Source organism: Lactuca saligna, chromosome 4 (genome assembly GCF_052625555.1).
Source record: "Lactuca saligna cultivar CGN05327 chromosome 4, ASM5262555v1, whole genome shotgun sequence".
NCBI lineage: Eukaryota > Viridiplantae > Streptophyta > Magnoliopsida > Asterales > Asteraceae > Lactuca > Lactuca saligna.
This window is the reverse complement of record NC_136420.1, coordinates 276,325,748-276,347,679: the sequence shown is the minus strand read 5'-3', so window position 1 is coordinate 276,347,679 and position 21,932 is coordinate 276,325,748. Positions and strand designations below refer to the sequence as shown.

Sequence of the window (21,932 nt, the reverse complement as noted above, 5' to 3'; positions counted from 1 at the left end):
CTTCGGATGCTTCCGGTAACCTTCAAGCGTGCTGCTAAAGACTGGCTCAAATCACTTCCTCCCGGGTCAGTCACTACTTGGGCCAGAATGAAGGAAGAATTTATTGATCACTTTTGCCCACCATCCAAGATAGCCAAACTCTAGAAGGCCATTGCAAACTTTGAACAACAAGCTGGAGAGTCATTATATGAAGCATGGGAGAGGTACAAAAGTCTGCTACGAAATTGCCCACACCATGATCTAAATAGCTAGCAAGAAGTTTCCATCTTTTATGATGGAGTCAATGTCACGACCCGGCAGCTGCTAGACTCACAAGGCCCACTTACAAAGAAGCCACCCCCGGTGATCAAAGAATTGATTGAAGAATTCTCTAAACACTCTAAAGAATACCACAACCCTAAGAATGATGTCACGAGGGGAGCCGCATATGCTGCTACTGAAGATTTATCTGCGGTCATGGCCATGTTAAAAACCATGGATAGGAGAATGGACAAAATGGATCAAACTATCCATGCCATACGGGTGGGTTGCGAAAATTGCAATGGACCTCACCTCACTAGAGATTGCGATTTGGATGAGAACGGCAACAAAAAGGCACATGTATGCTATTCGAGCGGTGACCGGTATAATGAGGACTGGCGCAAACAAAAGAAGGAGTGGCTGCCTTACGAAGAGTACAAGAAGGCCAAGGAGGAGAAGTACAGACAAAAAAGGAGAGGCTTTTACCAAAAGGGGGAGCCGGTGCAAGAGAAGAAGCCAAGCTTGGAAGAAATGCTAACTAAATTTGTAGCCGCTTCCGAGAAAAGACATAGTGACCACGATGCTGCTATCCATGAAACAAGAACAATGCTCAGGAACCAGCAAGCATCCATCCACAACATAGAAACACAGCTTGGGCAACTTGCTCAACAACTAAACCAAAGGTCACCGGGTGAGCTTCCTAGCAAAACCGAGAACAACCCACGAGGCGCGCAAGTAAATATTGTTACCACAAGAAGTAGGAAGATTATTACTCCCCTGGCCCCCATTCGAACTGAAGCGAGCAAGGACTCACAGAAGGAAGGAACGAAAGTACAAGTCGAAAACCAACACTCACAATCTGAGAGTCCTACTCGCCGAGTAGGACCGATGGACTCGCCGAGTACCTCTGCTAAAACAAATGACCAGCCACCCTTGAAACCATACCAGCCTCCAATGTCGTACCCAGCCCGAGCCAAGAAGGAGAAGCAGGAAGAGGAATATAAGAAGTTTCTTGATCATATTAAAACTCTTCAAATAAACATTCCTTTCATTGAAGCCGTCATGCAAATGCCCAAGTATGCAAATTTCCTTAAGGAACTCCTCACTAACAGAAGAAAGATGGAGGAAGTGCAGAAAGTAGTACTTAATGAGAATTGCTCCGCCGCAAAGCTAAACAAATTACCAAAGAAGAAGGGTGATCCGGGGAGCTTAACTTTGCCTTGCCAATTTGGCAACTTGGCTGCAATTCATGCCTTAGCTGATTCTGGAGCAAGTGTAAACCTTATGCCATACTCGTTCTTCAAGAAGCTGGACCTCCCGGAGCCAAGGCCAATTCGGATGGCAATTCATTTGGAAAACAAGACTGTTACTTTCCCAAGAGGCATTTGTGAAGATTTGCTAATGAAAGTAGACAAATTTGTCTTCCCGGCTGATTTCATCATTCTCGACATGGAGGCAGATCCGCAAGTGCCAATCATCCTTGGAAGACCCTTCCTCAACACCGCTAGCGCCATCGTAGACATGAGAGATTCTAAGCTCACATTGCGAGTTGGGGACGATTCAGTGACATTCGGGGTAGACCAAGCCATGAAGTACTCAAGGAGTAGTGACGACACGGCGTTCTCAATCGACATGCTTGACGAATTATTGGAAGAAGACATACCTGAAGATTCTAGCAAGTTTGCAGCTTTGGAAGAAGTATTTGATCCAGAAAAGGACTTATTAGAGATTGAAAGACTGTTGGAAGAAGCAGAGTATGAAGAAATAAAGAACCAAGCTGAAAGCCCTACTCGCCAAATAGACCCGATCTACTCGCCGAGTACATCTGAAGAAAAGCCAGCAGTCGTGAATGCCGCCACCAACTCGCCGAGTACCAAACCTGCACTCGGCGAGTCCGTCACTATGCACAACAAATTGGAGCTCAAAACACTACCTGACCATCTGGAGTATGCCTTTCTGGAAGAAGGAAATCAGAAGCCGGTGATTATAGCCTCGGATCTATCCAAGACGAAAAATGAGGAGCTTGTACGCGTGTTGAAGAAAAGGAAAAGAGCCATCGCATGGAGCATCTCCGACATCAAGGGAATAAGCCCATCCTACTGCTCTCACAAAATCAACTTAGAAGAAGGAGCAAGGCCGGTGGTGCAACATCAAAGAAGATTAAACCCGAACATGCAAGAAGTCGTCAAGAAGGAGGTGGTCAAGCTTTTGGATGCAGGAATCATCTACTCCATCTCCGATAGTCCATGGGTGAGTCCGGTCCAAGTGGTGCCCAAGAAAGGAGGAATGACGGTCATTACCAACGAAAAGAACGAGTTAATTCCAACGCGAACGGTAACCGGTTGGCGAGTGTGCATCGATTATCGCAAGCTAAACGATGCCACTCGCAAAGACCATTTTCCCCTTCCTTTCATAGATCAAATGTTAGAGAGACTATCGGGCCATAGCTACTATTGCTTCTTAGATGGGTTTTCAGGGTATTTCCAAATACCCATAGACCCAATGGACCAAGAAAAGACCACCTTTACATGCCCCAGTGGGACCTTCGCCTATAGACGCATGCCATTTGGACTATGCAATGCACCTGCGAAATTTCAAAGGTGCATGACCGCCATATTCCATGATATGGTGGAAAAATTCATGGAGGTCTTTATGGATGACATTTCTGTATTCGGATCTTCTTTCAATGACTGCCTCACAAATCTTGACTCGATGCTTGCTAGATGTCAGAAAACCGACTTGGTCCTAAATTGGGAAAAGTGTCACTTCATGGTCAAGGAGGGTATAGTTTTGGGACATAAAGTCTCTAAAAAGGGAATTGAGGTGGATCGGGCAAAGATAGACACCATTGCCAAATTACCCCCACCAACTAATGTGAAGGGCATTAGAAGTTTTTTGGGAAACGCAGGTTTTTACCGGCGTTTTATAAAAGATTTTTCCAAAATCACGAAACCTCTAACACAATTATTACTAAAAGATGCACCCTTTAATTTTACTAAAGAGTGTTTAGAGGCATTTGACTTTCTAAAGGAAAAATTAACTAATGCCCCGATCATTATAGCACCAAATTGGAACTTACCCTTCGAGATCATGTGTGATGCTAGTGACTATGCACTAGGAGTGGTCCTTGGACAAAGGGTTGATAAGCACTTTCAACCCATCTATTATGCAAGAAAAACCTTAAATCCTGCCCAAGAGAATTATACTACTACTGAAAAAGAACTGTTAGCCGTAGTTTACGCTTTTGACAAGTTTCGCCCTTACTTGGTTTTATCTAAAACCACTGTTTTTACTAACCACTCGGCTATCAAGTATTTGTTTTCCAAACAGGATGCCAAGCCAAGACTAATACGATGGGTGCTGCTTCTTCAAGAATTCGATATAGAGATACGAGATAAGAAAGGAATGGAGAACGTAGCGGCCGATCATTTATCTAGGCTCGAGAACCCGGCATTGCAAGAAGATAAGGATGGAGACGACTTTCCGGATGAATACATTATGGTGTCCGTGGGAGAGGAGCCATGGTTCGCAGACATAGCTAACTATTTAGCTACCAATTACATCCCAAAGGATTATAGTAGTTAGCAAAAGAAGAAATTCTTTTCGGAGATCAAATATTACTTTTGGGACGACCCATACCTCTTTTGAAGCTGTGCGGATGGAATTATAAGAAGATGTGTGTTCGGAAAGGAGAGTCGAAAAATACTAGAACACTGCCATAGCGGGCCCACGGGAGGACATCATGGAGCACACTATACCGCAAAGAAGATCTTTGACATTGGGTTCTATTGGCCTACGATCTTCAAAGATGCAGCCCAATATGTCAAAGAATGCGATGCTTGTTAAAGGGTGGGAAACATTTCATCCCGTAATGAAATGCCACAACATAGCATTCAAGTGTGTGAGGTGTTCGACGTGTGGGGCATTGACTTCATGGGACCATTTCCCACATCCAAAGGAAACAAGTACATCCTAATGGCGGTAGATTATGTTTCGAAATGGGCGGAGGCGCAGGCTTTATCTACAAATGACGGACGGGTAGTGGTACGATTCTTAAAAAAACTATTCTCCCGGTTTGGTGTTCCGAAGGCCCTAATTAGTGACCGTGGCACACACTTTGCCAATGATCAATTGGACAAGGTACTCAAGAAATATGGGGTGACCCATAAGTTCTCCACATCATACCACCCGCAAACGAGTGGACAAACGGAAGTGACCAATCGAGCTTTGAAGCGTATTTTAGAGAAGTCGGTAGGAAGCAACCGCAAGGAATGGTCGGATAAATTGGATGACACGCTATGGGCATTTCGTACCGCTTTCAAAACACCTATTGGTTCTACACCATATAGGTTAGTTTATGGAAAGCAATGCCATTTACCGGTTGAAATCGAGCATAAGGCATATTGGGCGTTAAAGAGGTGCAACTTTGACATGGAAGAATTGAAGACCAACCGTCTAATGCAAATGAATGCCCTTGAAGAACTCCGAAATGAGGCTTATTCTAGCTCGTGGCTCTATAAAGAAAAGACCAAGAGATGGCATGACCAAAGAATCAAAAGCAAAGACATCCATGAAGGCCAACAAGTACTACTTTTCAATTCCCGATTAAAACTTTTCTCGGGCAAACTCAAATCAAGGTGGGATGGTCCCTTTTTGGTCAAGACGGTGTTTCCTCACGGGGCTATAGAATTGATCTCAAGCGACGGCACACCATTTAAAGTCAATGGCCATAGAGTGAAGAAATATGAAGAAGGAGTCCCCCGAAATGAAGGATTGGAGGAGCTGCTGCTGTGCGGAATCGCAAACACGTAGAAGGGGCGGAGTCCAGCTAATGACTCCATCAAAAGAAGCGCTTCTCGGGAGGCAACCCGAGTTTCACGTTTGCATTTTCTTTCCCTTTCTTTATTTTTCATATTGTTTTTTTTTCATTCTTCTTCATTCATTCTGCTTCTCTAAGTGCTTGAGGACAAGCTCTACTGAAAGTGTGGGGTGGAAAGGCTAAACAAAGGAATTCATATAGTAGAATTGGCAAAATTTAAAAAAATTTTCAACCTGAGACATCTACTCGGCGAGTATATCGACTATACTCGGCGAGTAAATGTTCACTTACAGCCAATTGTCGATAACACGCGTATCTACTCGACGAGTAGATCCATTCTACTCGGCGAGTAGCCGGTTCAAACCCAGTAAATTAAAACCTGTAAAAATTACTATTATTCAACATTTCATCTCCACACTCGCCGAGCATATCCTCTCAGCCGCATCTCAAGGGTTCTTCAAGATCTATTCAATTTTCTTCCTCTTTCTCTTCATTCAAGCAACAAGGTAACATCTTTAACCTTTAATTTTATGAAAGGTCCAATCTTTATCACATATCTCCCCATATTTGGTATGATTTCGAATTTGGGGAGTTTTCCCCAATTTTTAGGGCTTTGATTTACTCATGAATTAGAGGTTATTTGGAGTAATTTCTTCAAGATCTATGGTTAGATACATAATTACAACAAAACCCTATGAACAAATTGGACTATTACATAGATTACACAGATCCGATCTCAATCTGTCAGAATGTTCATACTACTCGGCGTGTATGTTCGTGTACTCGGCGAGTAGGTCCCAAAAAGATGAAAATTTTTCATGTTTTTAATTATGGGGTGTTGTTTGTTGCTGTGTTGGAATGTTTATGCAGATAGCATGGCAAGGAGGGGACAGTCATCACGTGGAGGAGGCCATGGTGATATGCCATGGTTAGCCTTTCAACAAATCACCTCCAAATCCTCCAAAACTCGAGCCCTGAACAGGTTGGAAGCACTGCGACAGAAAGAAATCCACCTGCCCACTGCAGTGGATTGGGGATGGATGGGCAATGTCGGCTTGGAAGAGGAACTTACTCCATACTTGGTGAAATGTTGTAACTTGGGTTATGCCAACATCACTTGTGATGGTTGGTTGCAACTGTTTAAAATCCAAGAGCCAGTATACGCGGAGTTGTGTTGGGAATTCTTTGCTACCATTTCATTCCGAGGTGGTAGTGAGTATTACAACCCAAACACGATCTTGTTTTCTTTGGGAGGAGAGCTGCGACAATGCAGCATGGTTGAGTTCTCTTGGCGGTTGGGCATCTACGATCAAGACATAGCGATGACAGAATACTTTGAAGCCTTCTTGGAAAATACCCACAAAGAACTTCCCGAGGGGGTAGTGGCATTGACATGGTGGAGTACAATTGCTAACCGGGTCTACATACCTTCCACTGCTCAAGAAGGTCATATCCGTTCTCTAATCCATCAACTCATTCACCGGTTCGTTGCAAGCACGATCAACATGCGAAAGGATGGGGATAAATTTCCCACCCTTGATATCTTTTATATGTGGAGTATCATCACTCCCGATGTCTTCTGCAACCTCCCATATTGCATTGCTAAATTTCTTGCGGAGGGAGCGGTTAAGGAGAAAATAAACTCGAAGATCAATGGGGGTATGTTCATTACTCGGCTTGTGCGATCATTTGGGATCTTGGAATTACCGCAAGCTCAAATGCTAACGATTATCCACCCTCCTCCGTTCAACACTGCACTTTATAGGAGGGCTCGGATAGTGAAAAAATTTGGTGATTCTTTTACTATCCCGAATGAGGACGAGCCGGCGGTCCCCGAGGAGCCGGGAAGGCGGGTTAGGCCGAGAAACAAGCGGGTACGAGAAGACCCACCGGTGATTCCGGTGGAGGATAACGAGGGGTGGAATCAAGTGGAGTATCGACGATACTTGGATGATATAGGGCGAGGAGTTAATTAAACCAATCAATCCTTCGACTATCTTTTCCAACAAATGCATATTGCCCCGCGACCGGGACCCGGCTATCCTTACATCATGGATTGGGACGAAAGGATGTAGAGAAGGGGGTGGAGAAGGAGGTAGTGGAGTTGGAGGAGCCGGGATGGAAGAGGAAGAATGAAGATTTTATTTGCTTTTGTTTTGTTTGATTATGATGTTTGTTTTAAGACAATTGTGGACATGTTGAACTTGGCTATGTGGTTTGAATATTAGTGTTACTTTTAGTTTTCTTTTCAGGTATTGAAGCTAGGAAGCATGCTATTTAGGAATGGTCAAGAGAGGAATGAGAATCTTTATGAGTGCTTATGGAGTCTTGTTCCTAGGATCGAGTCCGTATGAATCGAGAGTTTATTAAAGTCTTACTGTTTAGGAAGTTTACTGGAGAGTACATTTATATTTACGTGTCAACACTAGAGTAAAGAGAGACAGCGGTCCAAAAAATATTCTGGAACTATACGCTCTACTCGCCGAGTGCACTAATACTACTCGGCGAGTACATCTGCTTCTGCACGAACTACTTTGCCCGAAAACTTCTACTCGCCGAGTTTAATCGCCTACTCGTCGAGTAGCCTGCTGCAGGAGGAGTTTCTGATTTGTTCTTGCTACTTTTTTATACGCCATTCATACATTCTTTCTGCATTACTACTGAGGATTGTGCAACAACCCTTTTTCCTTGGAGTTTTCGAGCTATCAACCACACGAGACGTATGACACCCGTGCCATGGATGAGCTGTTCCCATGGTTAAAGTCACTAGAAGAAGGAGTTGAAGAAGAGAGTGTCAACCTAGCGACTGCTACCCCAGGGGAGTTTGTTCCAACTTTCTCTCTATTTGCATTTTTTTTAGTTGTTATAATATGCAATGAGGGCATTGCATAAAATAAGTGTGGGGTAGGGGGTTAGTCACATCTTAGAACACTTAGAATCTTAATTTAGGCTAATTTTTAAATTTGTTGAATATTAAAAATGCTTAGGTCGTAAATTAGAAAATTTTGGTAAAAATTAGGATTCCATATTAGAATTGTGTTAATAGTTGCATGAGAACCCAAATGTTTAGTTGAGCCTATACACGTTCTAGTGCATTTGTGGCTTCCTTATTTCAGTGAAATCATGAGACAAAAACACGACCTTGCTCAGCCTGAGGATGCAATATGTTTAGCAGCCTAAACCTGAAATGTATCCAGGCAAGTTTTTATCATTAGCCAATAAAGGTTGAGATTGAGCGCCCCTGCTTAAGCATGTAGGGATTTGAGTGAAAAAAAAAATTGAGAAATACATGAAAAAAAAAAAAAGAATTGCTAGAAAAGTTATAGGAATTTTGGAGCAAATGAAGTGAAGATCTGAAGATCAAAATTCCAAGAAATCCAAAAAGTTGAAGATACCAAAAGTCAATACAAGTTGGTGAATTCAAAGATATCCAAGATCAAATTATCAAGAAAGTGAAGAATTCAAAGAATTCCATAGTGGTATCGAAAAGTTGTAATTCTAGATTATGTATGCTTGGGTTGCTCAATTAAAAATACCTTGAGGGTAAAGAGATTTTCTGAGGATGGGTTCGGAGGGTTCCATAAAATGAGCATAGTTCGGGGTGAGTGGGCGAATGTTTATGAGTTTTGTGAGTATTTGAAGTATGGGGGGTTTTTAGGAATTTTAGACACAAATGCATGCGTTGTGGTCTTGGCATAATGGCTGGGTTGGATTGGAGTTATTAATGTGATTTTAATGTGTGTAAAATTTAGTTTTGCTTGGGGGCAAGCAAAATTCAAGTGTGGGGTATTTTGATATGTGCATAATTAGTTAATTATTTAACATATATTCTTAGTTATTTTTGGTTAATTATGAGAATAATATTGACAAAAGGTACTTAAAATGCTTTGAATTGTGTTTTCAGTCCAAAAGATATGCTTGGAGGCAAAAAGGAGAAAAGGGAAAGCAAGTGAAGATTAAAGAGTGAAAGAAGGACCTACTCGGCGAGTAGATCGACCCTACTCGGCGAGTACACGATGATATGCTAGAAGATAAATACGACTGCTAATTTAAAGACGGATAAGTATGGACCTACTCGGCGAGTTGATTCTGCTACTCGCCGAGTACCCTCTGTTTTGGGATATCTTTAAAAGACGAATCCTTATCCCATGGGACATTACTCCTGGCGATTTTTGAAGGATTAGCTGCGACTAAAAGGTTCAGAAGGCGCTAAGGAACCCTAAGCTTCAAGAGTTGGAAGAATTCAAGCAATTAGGTTAATTCTACCACTTAGACTTAGGAATTAAACATGTTTGCTTTCATAAACTTTGTTTTTGTGTTTGTTTCTACTGCAACTATGAGCTAAACTCATTTTTCTTTCTGTTTGGGGAATACCAAAGAACTCCTATGGTTTAATTATTAATTCTTGTTTAATTGTCTATTGGTGATTTATTAAATTAAGTTTGTTAAAGAACCTTATGTATTAATCACTACTATTTTCTGTTAATTGGAAGGCAATTAGGTTGCATGAACATCACTTAATTGTTAACCTCATATGTCTATGTGAATGCTAAAACGTATGCTTGGAAGTAATGAGTATGAAACTAAGATTAATAAGAAAATAGGAAGATTAATGTGTGAGCTTGTTTGAGAAACCATCAACAAGAGGTTAATTGAATTAATAACTTAATTAACCATTACAAATCTTATTTAATCCAAATAATTAATCTAGGGAATTAATTACTTTAAACACGTGATCAACACTTAAATTAGTTAATTGTCTAAGGGTTAGGAGTAATGAATATGAACCTAACTATTATCATTGGTAACCAATAGCAATTAATCCACCTCAACTTAAATAACCATAGGAGTGAATTGGTTGAACCTAAATAGAAACATCTTTATTAAATTTGGTGAATAGTTGTTGCTTTAGTTAATTAGTTAATTTAGTTTGTTTAAGTTTCTAGTCTTGCAAAACTAGAGAAAAACCCTTTACTTTTATTATTTGTTTTAGTTAAAATTAGCTATTAGTTTAATTGCCCGTTCCCTGAGTTCGATACCTTACTTATCAATCTATACCACTTAAAGACAGGTTCACTGCCTTTGTGTGCTCAAATTACTAATAAAAAGTAGGGATAAAACTAGTTGAATTTACACACATCAGATGCTAGACATGAACTTCATTGATCCCACTGTGCTAGTTCAAGGAGAAGACTCAGATGTAGTTACCGAGGATGTTCATCCTTTATCTCGCAAGCGCAAGGTAGCAGATACTGAATTATCTGATTCATATACTGACACTTCTCTTCCCAGCAAGAAATCTAAGTCCATTGTCAGCATATCCAATTTGGCAGATGAATGGTACATGTCTCCTGATCAAGTTAAGCAAATCCTTGATGAAGCCAATAAAGCTCAGCTTCTAAAGAATATTGCTCAAGCTGATGAATCCCTCATTCAGCAAAAACTTCAGGCCAAAGGATCCTTTGAAGCTCAGATGCAAAGGTTTTTAGAATATCAGTCCAAATCTAAATCTTCACAGCCTCCTCCTAGTAGCAGTAAGTCAAGGACTAATAGTGTTCTCGACAGGATTGATCACAAGAGGTTTCAAGATGTTCTTAAACGAAGAGTGAGCAATGATAAGATAATCAAAGTTAAAGCCTCAAAACCTCGTAATGATAAAATTCTTACTTTGCTGATCACTTGTCAAGGTCCTCAACATCTGTACACTGAAGTTGTCAAGAGAGATGAGCTGATCATATATGGACTCTCTGAATGGATGGAATTGCTCAAATTGGCATCCAAGAAAACTTCAGCTCTTTCTTCAGAACTGACTTGTGCTCTTCATTTACTGATTAAGAAAGTTCAGTGTCTTGATCTCGTTCCTAAAGAGCGTTCTCAGCAGCAAGGTTCAAGTTCCTCAATTCCAAGAAACAGAAGAACCAAATTTCAGGTTGATGGTGAAGATGTATTAGTTCTAAATTTTGGTGTTATAGAATTAAACAACTCTCTTCCCATTGGTGTTGAGTCGGTTCAACATCAGTTCATTTCTGTTCCCAAACATGGAATGTTTTATCTTGACAAGAAAAGAAAAATGTGTTTTCAACGAACTGTAGAGATTCCAAGGGCTCCAACAAATCATCTTGTTGGCTTAAGGCAAATGTGCATGAGTCATCAAGATCTCTCCGGAGAGTTTCATATACTAATTGCTATGGAGTTACTGAATAGAAGACAGGAGCTGCTGGATAGTCCTTACTGGCCAATGAAAGTAGAAGCTGAAGCTTAGTATGAAGAATTTTTGTCCAGAGGTGTTCTAGTCTATCTGATTTTGAACATCATCATATTGGGGGAGATTGTAAGGTCAAATCTTATAATATGATGATGTTTGAAACTGGTCACTCAGCGTCAGCACATAACCCAGCGTCAGCATACCAGTTGTTCAGTGTATAGTTTTATATTCAACATTTTGTAACAGATTTAGTACTTATCTTGTTTCCATAGTTATTGTGTATTAGTTAGCTTGTATATCCTTGATTTGTAGGGATTTCCTAGATTAATTCTATATTGTCTTTTTGTACAAGTTTGTAAGAGATCATCTTTCACAAACCCTAATAGCCGCTTTGTGCATTCTATAATCTCTTTGTGAGATTATTATTCTTAGTGAAAATTTTTTATTTGTGAAACTTCTTTGTTCTTGTTGATAGTCATTTTTTGATAAATTGTTTGATCTAAGGTCCTCTCATTTTGTTTTCTGTAATTAACATTGCTAACTTGCAATACTCAACATAATCATCATGCTCCCACTAGCATAATGATTACCAGCATAACACTTTATGCTCCCACTAGCTTTGACATGTACTCAGAAATCAACTGGACTTCTAGAAATCAATACTTTATTGACTTTCTTACCAAAGTTCATATTTCTGATAATAGATTGCTTTGATAGGACTTCATCAAAAACATACACCTTTCCTTAGATAACTCACATGTTTGTCTAGACCTTTTGTAATTCTCACTAGTTAGTGTGCCGGTTAACCACACATGCTCCACTAACTATATGAGAATGCAAATATCACATCCGCTATCTACTTAAAATCTTCTTTGGGGAAGCGTTTCCTCACCATCATTTTCATGAATCGAAGAAAACCTCATGACACTTAGATTTTATGGTGTATGTGTTCCTATCCATGTGAATTTGTCATAACCATAATCACAGGACTAGGTTAGTGACACTTCCAAATTCATATGGACTGAAATTGTGCAATCTTAATTTCTTGCCATCCGGCAACACAAGGAGAACTCTCAAAACTCCAATGCAAAGCCAACTTGAACTGGGATGAGCACATGATATGTCAACACGATAGGTTACAAACCTCAAGTCGGGGGCTAGTAATTAACAAATTTCTTGATTAGTTCTTGAACCTATCTTAAGATCTTTTTAAGACTCTCACTGACCTCTTGACATATATGATTCTCTTAGTCAAGAACCATCACTTGACAAAACTAATATTCAATAGTTAGTGCGGATTCTTATCAAGTTAAACACTTCCCATAATCGGACTTAGTTGGTCTTTGTTTTATCCAAAACATCACAGCTAACCAACCTCAAATGTACAAGAGTAGGATACATCTTACTCTAAATTTGATAAGTGTTATAAACTTTCTAAAGATTATGTCACTCAATGGCTCAATCTTGGAGTATGACTCTAAGATTTGATTTTGATGTATGATTTATCTTTTGATTTAACCATTTCAACAACTCATGATTCCTCTCCTTAGCCAAACAAATGAACTAAGGTGTCCTTAGAGGATCAATTGCGATATGGTTTCATAATCACTAAGATAATCATAAAAAAAAATACTCAAGTACTCTCCCATCTATTCAGATTGGAGAAGCTTTTATCTTTCTGCCTTATTTGATTCTTCTTACTCATTCTGTATATCATTGAAACTCTTCAATGATCGAGAATTATACTTAAACTTGTAAGTATAACCATATTTACTAAACTTTAGTAAATCATAATGAATAATCTTATCAACCTTTGTGGTGGACCTGACCAGCACACAACCAAGTGTACCCAGTCTTTTAGTCCTTCACTTGAGTCACATGTACATGTGAATAAGGAATTAGTCTTAATTTCCCAAATATGAAACTTCTCATTCATCATACAATACAAGTTGCATGATTCCAAGTTTCTATCCAACTGAAGCTTGGGTGATGAGAATCTTTCTTTATTTGGTAAATTATGACACTACCACTAATGAAAGAATCAAATCCATTTACTCATATTGCTTATCAATGGAAACATATAAGCAACAACCTTTTCACAAATGCCATTGTAAGGATACTTAAAATAAATAAAATCAAAACCATTTTTATTTTATTTTAAAACTTTGCGGAAAACTTATCCTTACAACCCATATGAAAACCTTGTTGTTATCTATTCCTAAGCAATATGTTTCAACTCTTAAGTAACAGCTCAAAATTCTGATCACCGAACCATGCGATCAAAATCCCTCTTCGCGATCAGAATCATCATATACTTCCTTTAAGTTTCTTCACTTTTCTTTGATTCTTAAAACATCAACATGTGACCCAGTCACATCATGCAATAAGAATCTCAGAATGGAAATTTAATAGAGTTAGACAATGGACTTTACTTGAAGTAGAGTCAAACATTTGACTTTACTATCCTTATGGACTTTTAGGTAAATTTGGCAGCTTCGCAACCAATGCCCTTCCTTTGGCAACATAAACATATGGACTCTTTAAAAATGGTACACGGGACTATCACAGACTTAGCCTTTCTCTTTACCATTTTGTCAACCGAGTTGACTATGGCCAATCCCTTTTAATTGTGAAGAGAAAGTTTTTCTGGACTTCCAATGTTACCATTGTCAATGTCCATGGAAGTTTGGGAAGTTGACCTTCCAATCAAATTTTTCTTTACCAATGCTCCAAATCATTGTTGATTCAGCATCATCAAGAAAATATGTAAGATCATTAAGGGTCATGTTGTGATCTGTCATCAGGGAGCGACCAAGTCAATAGCCGGCTACCTTGAGACTTCGACACCTGATTCTCCCAGCTTGTCAATATGGGACTTAATCTCCAAGACCTAAGCACATATAGACTTTGTTTGCCAATAGGGATAGAGTGACTTAGAACTTATCAGGTCTTGAAACTTGTGGGATAGGGAGATTTATTGGAGGAGGTGGAGGAAGTGAAGTATGATTTCCAGTCCCACTAATGCACAACAAAGGGATAGATCTTTCACCTTGGTTGCCATTTGAGATATCATCTTCATTAGGAAGCTTGTTCCTAAAGATTTGGGAAGACCATAGTTGTCTAAACTAGATATCTATAATGGGAGAAATTCAAGTTAGTTGATTTAAAGTCCTTAATATAACACCCAATATGAAATATAAAGGCTAGGATCCAACAACTTATTTATAACTAGAAGAGGGATGCCGTAATCCAAGTTATAAAATAGTTAAAGGTAGGTAAATGATGATTTACTAATTTCCACCATGAAAAACGAAATATAATTAAGTTTTAATTGGATTTGAAACTCCTAGATCTTTTGAGATATATTGAACTTCAATGGAATGTTTGAATCTCGATTGTGCCCTCTCAAGTTTGTGATTGGGATGCCGAGGATCACAAACAAGGTGTGAATAACCATACAAATTGACTTGGTACCCTCAACAATATTACCTAATCGATGTGCCGGTTAACCACACATGCTTTACCGATCTATAATAAAGTCAAGTTACCCTTTGTCACTTTTACTAGTCCATGTTAGTGTGTCGGTTAACCACACATGCCTCACTAACAACTTGGTAAGGTACAAAGTGTAATTTTATGGGCTAGCACCAATTTCACATTTTCCTAAAGTAACTAAGACTGGGAATTTATAATGTATAGTTACTTTATCATTCATTATACTTTTAATGAGTATTTAAAGTCGTATCCTACCCGTTCGGCTAACGACCCTCCACCGATCAAGGAAGCGGTGGGTGAGAGTGGACACCCATTAAGTCACCATTTTATAATAATAGTATAAGGGTGTATTTTAAACGTTAAAATACTTGGTGGTTTAATCTATTAATTAAACTATACTCTTAATTTAATTAAACTTAAACCATGTCTTTATGGAATTATTAACTCTTTTAATTAAACACTTTAATTAATTTAATGAAGTCCGTAAAGTTTGAATTTTTTAACTTTTAAAAAAAATTATTTTGGAATTAAAGTGTAAGACTTTACAAAATCCAAAACTTGAGGGAAAGTTTTGAAACTATTTCAAGACCCTTCAAAATTGTAACTGGTGAGTTTTAATGGTTCATAAAAATGAATACTCTTCATTTTATGAAACCTCTTTAGTTCTTTAATCACAATTTAAAGAAGTGACTTTTGGTTATCCATAACTTAACGGCAAGTTATGGACACCATCATTGCCATTAAGATCATGAATTAAACACACTTGGAGGTTACACGTAATTCCTATGATCTTCTAAAAACTCATAAGAACACAAATTCATGTCAAACAATTTCAAGAAATCATATAAACATATACAATACTTGAAAATTAATAAAAGTCATGTAAAATGGGTTAACATAATCATTATCATTTTGAAAAAACAGATTTTACAAGTCCAAAACAGATTGAGATAATGATTTTAATCCATTTCCAGCAACAAAACACGAAAAACTGCCCAACACGCTCTTACTCGTCGAGTGCTAGAACTTACTCGACGAGTAGGATGAATTTGTTCATCGACTCGGCGAGTCCTCCCCATAAACTCGGCGAGTCGAGTCGTCAGAGTGCAGAATTTTCGATTTTTTAAGCCGTTTTGCATCAAGTATACAGAGAACAATCCTAGGCTCTGATACCACTAATGGGTTTCGAGCATTCTAACACTTCCTTAGTGTACATGCAACCCTAATAACCTTGAATCTATGTTTTCTATGTATACATGCAAGTTTCTTTTTCAAGGTTATTTCCTAACCAGCATTGCATAGGGAATATATAAAACATAAAAACTAGTAGAAATGCATACCTTGTTGTTGCTTGGATTCCTTCAAGACTTTGTGACCCTAGCACTCTAAGTGTTGTGCCTCAAATGCTTCACACAACACTAAAAACTTGGAATAACTTGAGAGAATACTTCTTACACTTGAAAATTGGTTATGCCTTCTCTAGAAACACCCTAGTGCCGATTTCGCATGCTATAGGGTTTCTTTTATACTGTGTCATAATTAGGATTTACAAGTGTAAACCCTAATTGTCATGACTCCCCATTTCTCATGACCCATGGGTTCGTAACTCCCATAGACTACCCATGGAGATCCATATGGTTATAACCAAACCCATAAACCATGGATCATTAATCCACCATAAAATAATTAATGATTGTCATAATCAACCCTATATATTTAATTAGTCTCACTTTGATCACCAAATTAACACTAGATTAATACTTGACCACTACTAATTAAATAATACTATTATTAATATATTAGAACTTATAATATATTAATAATCACAAGTGTACTTTCTCTCATTTCGTCTATCCAAGTATAGCATTGCCATGCAACCCAAATGGACCATGCCGGGTTGGGTCAAGTACATACCAAAAACTGCCAGGCTTACTGCAACAACCAGAAGTCCCCGAATGGAAGTGGGAATGGATAACTATGGACTTTATAACCAAGTTACCCAAGAAGATAGGTGGACTGGATACCATTTGGGTAATCGTTGACATGCTAACCAAATCCGCGCATTTTCTGCCGATCAAGGATTGTGCAACTTCATGGAGTGCCAATATCCATTATCTCTGATAGAGGTAGTAGATTCACTTCACGATTTTGGAAGTGTTTACCAAAATCTCTGGGGACTAGGTTGGACATGAGTACAGCCTACCACGTGCAGACCGACGGACAGAGAGAAAGAACCATTCAGACACTTGAATACATGCTTAGAGCTTGTGTAATAGATTTTGGTAAAGTATGGAATACCCACCTACCACTCATCGAATTCTCTTACTATAATAGCTATCATACCAGCATCAAGGCCGCTCCAATCGAGGCTCTATATGGTCGTAAATGTAGATCACCTCTATGTTTGGCCGAAGTGGGGGACACTTAACTAGCCAAGGGACAAGTCCCAAATAGCGCCCTCACTGGTCCTAAAATCATAAGGAAACCCACAAAAAAGATCATTCAAATACGAGAAAGACTAAAAGCATCTCGTGACCGACAAAAGAGTTATGTCGACAAACGAAGCAAACCATTGGAGTTCCATGTTGGAGACCGTGTACTATTAAAAGTCTCACCCTGGAAGGGTATGATGCGTTTTGGTAAATGTGGGAAGCTAAACCCTAGGTACATCGGACCGTTTGAAATCCTTGCCAGTATTGGTCCCGTGGCGTACAAACTCCTACTACCATAAGAACTTAATAATGTACACCCTACCTTCCATTGTTTTATCCACAACATGAGTAAGAAAGGCATGACTCTTTTTATGCAGACACTTTTATACTTGGATACAAGAAAGGCATGATGTTTTTCTCCTCCATTGCTTACTCTAACCCTCAATTGTTTTTGTGTTTTTCTTGTCACTGTGATCGTAAAGCTTCTTGGCCAGGCGTTTTGCACTGTCATAGGTCTCAGGTTTTGAGGCAATTACATTGCCCTAAATAGGAGTCATCAACCCCCAGATGAATCGCTCAACCTTCTTTCCTTCTGATGTTATCATACCAGGACATAGGAGGGATAGCTCATCGAACCTTGAGATGTACGTGTCAATGTCCGAATTTTGCACCGTAAGATTCCAAAATTCTTGCTCAAGCTTTTGCACCTCCCCTCGGGGACAGTATATGACAATCATCATCTACTTGAGTTCCTCCCGGGACATGGCGTTTGTGACGGGCAGCGTCATGGCTTCAATGTGACCGTTCCACCATGATAGTGCTTGATCAATCAAGGTGCAGGCATCGAATTTGACCTTACTTTCTTCCGGACACTCACATATTTTGACCACAGATTCTGTCTTCTTGATCCATTGTTTTGAAAGCTATGACTCCTCCAATCCTGTTGAAAGTACGGGGTCTTGCATTTGAAAAATCTTTGTAAGTGCAGGCCCTTACGGGTCCTTGATTCATCCCTTGGTGGGAGCTTCCTGTCCCTTGACCATTTCCACCATTATTTCCACTTTGGATGTGGGCTAACGTTGTTGTTACTGCTGCCGAAACTGCCTCTTGAAAAGCTGCAGAGTTTATCTCCGGCGGGGGAAGCGGTGGTGGTGTTGTGTTGTTGTTCTTTCTAATTGGCCTCCTCGGCATCATTCTATCATGGATCAGAAGGAAAATGAGTATACAATGCATTTTTCTTCACGATTTCTTGATTATAGAATTGTATCGGTGAATTGGGTGCATATGAGCAAGAGCATGTATAAATTCAACATGCAATAGTAATAATAAATCACAAATGGGAAATCATGTCATAAGAAAATATATATCCGCATTTCATTGATAATAATTTCTTAAGTACATAAGAATTTTGCCCTAAAGTCATACAATACATGCATTAAAATAAAAGCTAACACGAAAATACATAGAGTAGTGCACAGAAGAAAGTCAATGTGGTAGCTTAGTGAACATATACTAGTCGTGACGATTCGGTTCCGGAGGTGCTGACGATGAGGTGGACGCGCCCTGGAGCTCAGCAATCATGCGCTCGGTGATTCGTACACGCTCTTCCAAGACGGTGTGGTGCTCCTGATACTCTGTAACCTCTGCTCGTGTAGTGGCAAGATCCTCCACAAGTTATTCCACTGGATAGAGGTCTCGCTCTAGGTCTCGTGTACGAGCATCCGTGATCTGCATCGCTAGCAACATTTGCATCACTCGGTCATTGGTCACTTGGGTCTGGTCCCCGATGTCCCTGATACGATTGAACATGACGGGGAGTGCACAATCTACTGGTCCTCCATGCCAAAGATCATAGTAATCTCATTTAATCCCAAATGGTGGTTGATGACCCTGGTGTAAGCCCCATCTCCCAATAGTGTCAGCCCAAGGAGGGGTAGGGTCATTGTAGCCCATCGTATACGGTGGTACTCTTGGCATGTAGGGAGGGTTGATAATTTCTGACGCAACGTCTGATTCCTCGTCCTCCTCAACCTCCTCCTTGTCAACTTCCTCGATTTCTTCATTAATATCTTCCTCTTCCCATTTTGGTAGTTCTTTAGGATCCTCCATAGGTTCCTCGGGGTCTTCTTCTTGGTCCTCTTCTTGGTCTTCTTCTAGGTCTTCTTCAGGTTCTTCTTCAATCCATACCCCATTTCCCTGGTTTGGGAAATAAGGGTCTCCAGGGTGGTGAAAGCTTGCCATGTCGTCTGTGCAAGAATAAGTGAGTATGAGGAAATAGATAGTGTATCAAAATACTCCTATATTATTTTACTTGTTTTAGGGTTGGTTCTTAAAACTTTACGGTAACGAGTCGGGAAGTTTTAGACCTGTTGCAACACCACTACCACTCCTGAACACATGTGGGTCATATCTCAAATAAATATAGTTGATCAGGCTATATTTATTCTAGATATGATTACATAACTGCCCAGGTTTGACTGTAGTATTCAACCTCTGAGATATTTTGTTTTACTTCTTGTCATGGTACATTCCTAGCAAGTATGCGTTCCATTTTTCAGATTGTTTTAGTCCCATTATATTTAAAGTTGTATATCCTGTATGGGTGGATATACTAGTTCACTATAAACAATGCTCTGATACCAATTTATCACACCCCCATACCAGAACGGCGGAAACGTCGAAACATAGCAAACCCATACATCATTCATTAATATATCAAGCTTACATTGTTTTACATCATGTTCATGTTTTCAAGTGTACACAAAAGAAACATCGGTAAACAGTTTCCAAAATACAACAAAATTAATCTTGAGTCCACGATCCATACTCTACTTATAGATTTCCTGAGAATACAAGTTGTTTGAAAAGCGTCAACATAAAATATGTTGGTGAGTTCATAAGCATTTGCGTATAAAAACTTTGATGATAGCTTAGAAATCTATAAAATCTAATATTTTCTTATCAAATAGTTTTAATTCTTGTTTCAAATCGAGTATAGTTGCATGTGTGTCTTAAATTGTCGTTTTCGAAATCATACAAATCGTTTCCCCCAGAAAATCCTATATTTTCTGATGTGTAAAATAGTAGTTTTGGTAAAAACATAACACTTGTGTGGAAAAGTCTCATTGAGGTAGTCAAAAATAGTTGATTTTAAACCAAAGATGAAATTTGTATAAATATGTTTATGATGTATTCTATTTAGTCGTTATAACCATACTAATATGACGAAGTTCTTGTTATGACGTTCTTCAGGCGTTGGTTTTGTTCAATATATATGTCACCTTAGACTGGCCGGTCTAGTTGTAGCAAACAACGAAGGTGCGGGGTGTCAACCTCGTATAAATCTATACACAAATTCCCGCTCTCACTCCAAAAGACTCTTGTTATAACTCTTACAGGACTTAAAGTGTACAATATTGTATTAATATATGTACTGTAAATATTTTGTCTGACTAGAATACTAACCGATCTTAGAGAAAATCGTGAAAATCGTTATTTACTAAATAAATAATAATAGTTGTAGTTGTAACTATATATTTCGTTTCGTTCGCTTCGTTTATTGGAATCAATCCGCTTTGAAATATTTATCAAAATGACCCAATATTATCAAAGCTGGCAAACAACCCCTTTTTTCTTTATAAAACACTATGTGTGATTCAAATTATCGGAAAAAGCCTAGTTGTGAGTTATATATGTATCTTTGGCTTGTATGAGTTTATGACAGCAACTTTATGCAAATTTTTCTTTCATAAAGGCTTCATTTGTGTATTTTTTTTGCCGAAAATATTAATATCAAATATTTATTAAATACCCCCTAATAGTTTGCAAAAACAATCATTTATGGGGCATAACATCCCAAACTTTGAAGATCCTAGCAATTGTGTCATCTTATAAGTGTATTTCAATAACTTTTTATCTTTAGATATAGAGATATGAAATAAGGGGTATGAAGGGACACACTCAAAACCTTAGGAGGCTCTTCTTGTACACAAAGTATTCTTTATATGGTGGTTTTGTAAACATTTCTAAGATTTTCATATAATTTGTGAACTCATGTTCATGAAATATTTGTTATAATATAATGACATCTCAACACACATACTAAACATACAAATACATGCAATTATCCAAGTATTTAGATACGATTTGACTTGTATTCTCCCCCTAAAAACAATAAAATAAAAAAAAAAAAAAGTGGAGTAGGAAGCTCACCTTGATTTGTTTGTTGGGTGGATTTGAAGAGTGATGAGGAGGTTTCCCACTCCAAAACTTGGAAGATTCTTAAATCTATATAGTATTCTAAGAATGATTTGTATGTATAAATATAATGAAATCTTAGAATAATGTAAAGAATTATTATTTAAAGTGAATAAAATACACACCAAAGAGATCTGGGAATTTCCCTTGAATGGATGAACTTGAAGCTTGAAGGTGGTGAGAGTGTTCTTAGGAGTTTACTGAATATGAATGAGAGAAGTGGGACTTGGAGAGGAAAGTAGTTCATGTATCTAAAGGGAAGGATAAGGGTGACTTGACATTTGCATGGAAAGTTGGTGGGTAAGGCTTATTTTCTTATGGATAATATGTGTTTATTTGGGATTTGCATGGGAAATGAGGAATTAGCATCACGTCATAAAGTCAACCCTTAATCCTCTAAAAATCTCTTAAAAGTCTTGGGTATTATTTTTTATAAATATGTCAAAAAATTAAATAGTGGTTTAAAGGGTCCAGGACATGAAAA

General features: G+C 38.7%; 1 non-coding gene across 1 annotated transcript; it reads right to left on the bottom strand.

The window, feature by feature from the left end:
- Positions 1-135: 135 nt before the first annotated feature.
- LOC145044554 (small nucleolar RNA R71) lies at positions 136-242 on the bottom strand. Its single transcript, XR_013681503.1, has one exon. It is a non-coding gene; the product is annotated as a small nucleolar RNA R71 (small nucleolar RNA).
- Between the last annotated feature and the right edge of the window lie 21,690 nt (positions 243-21,932).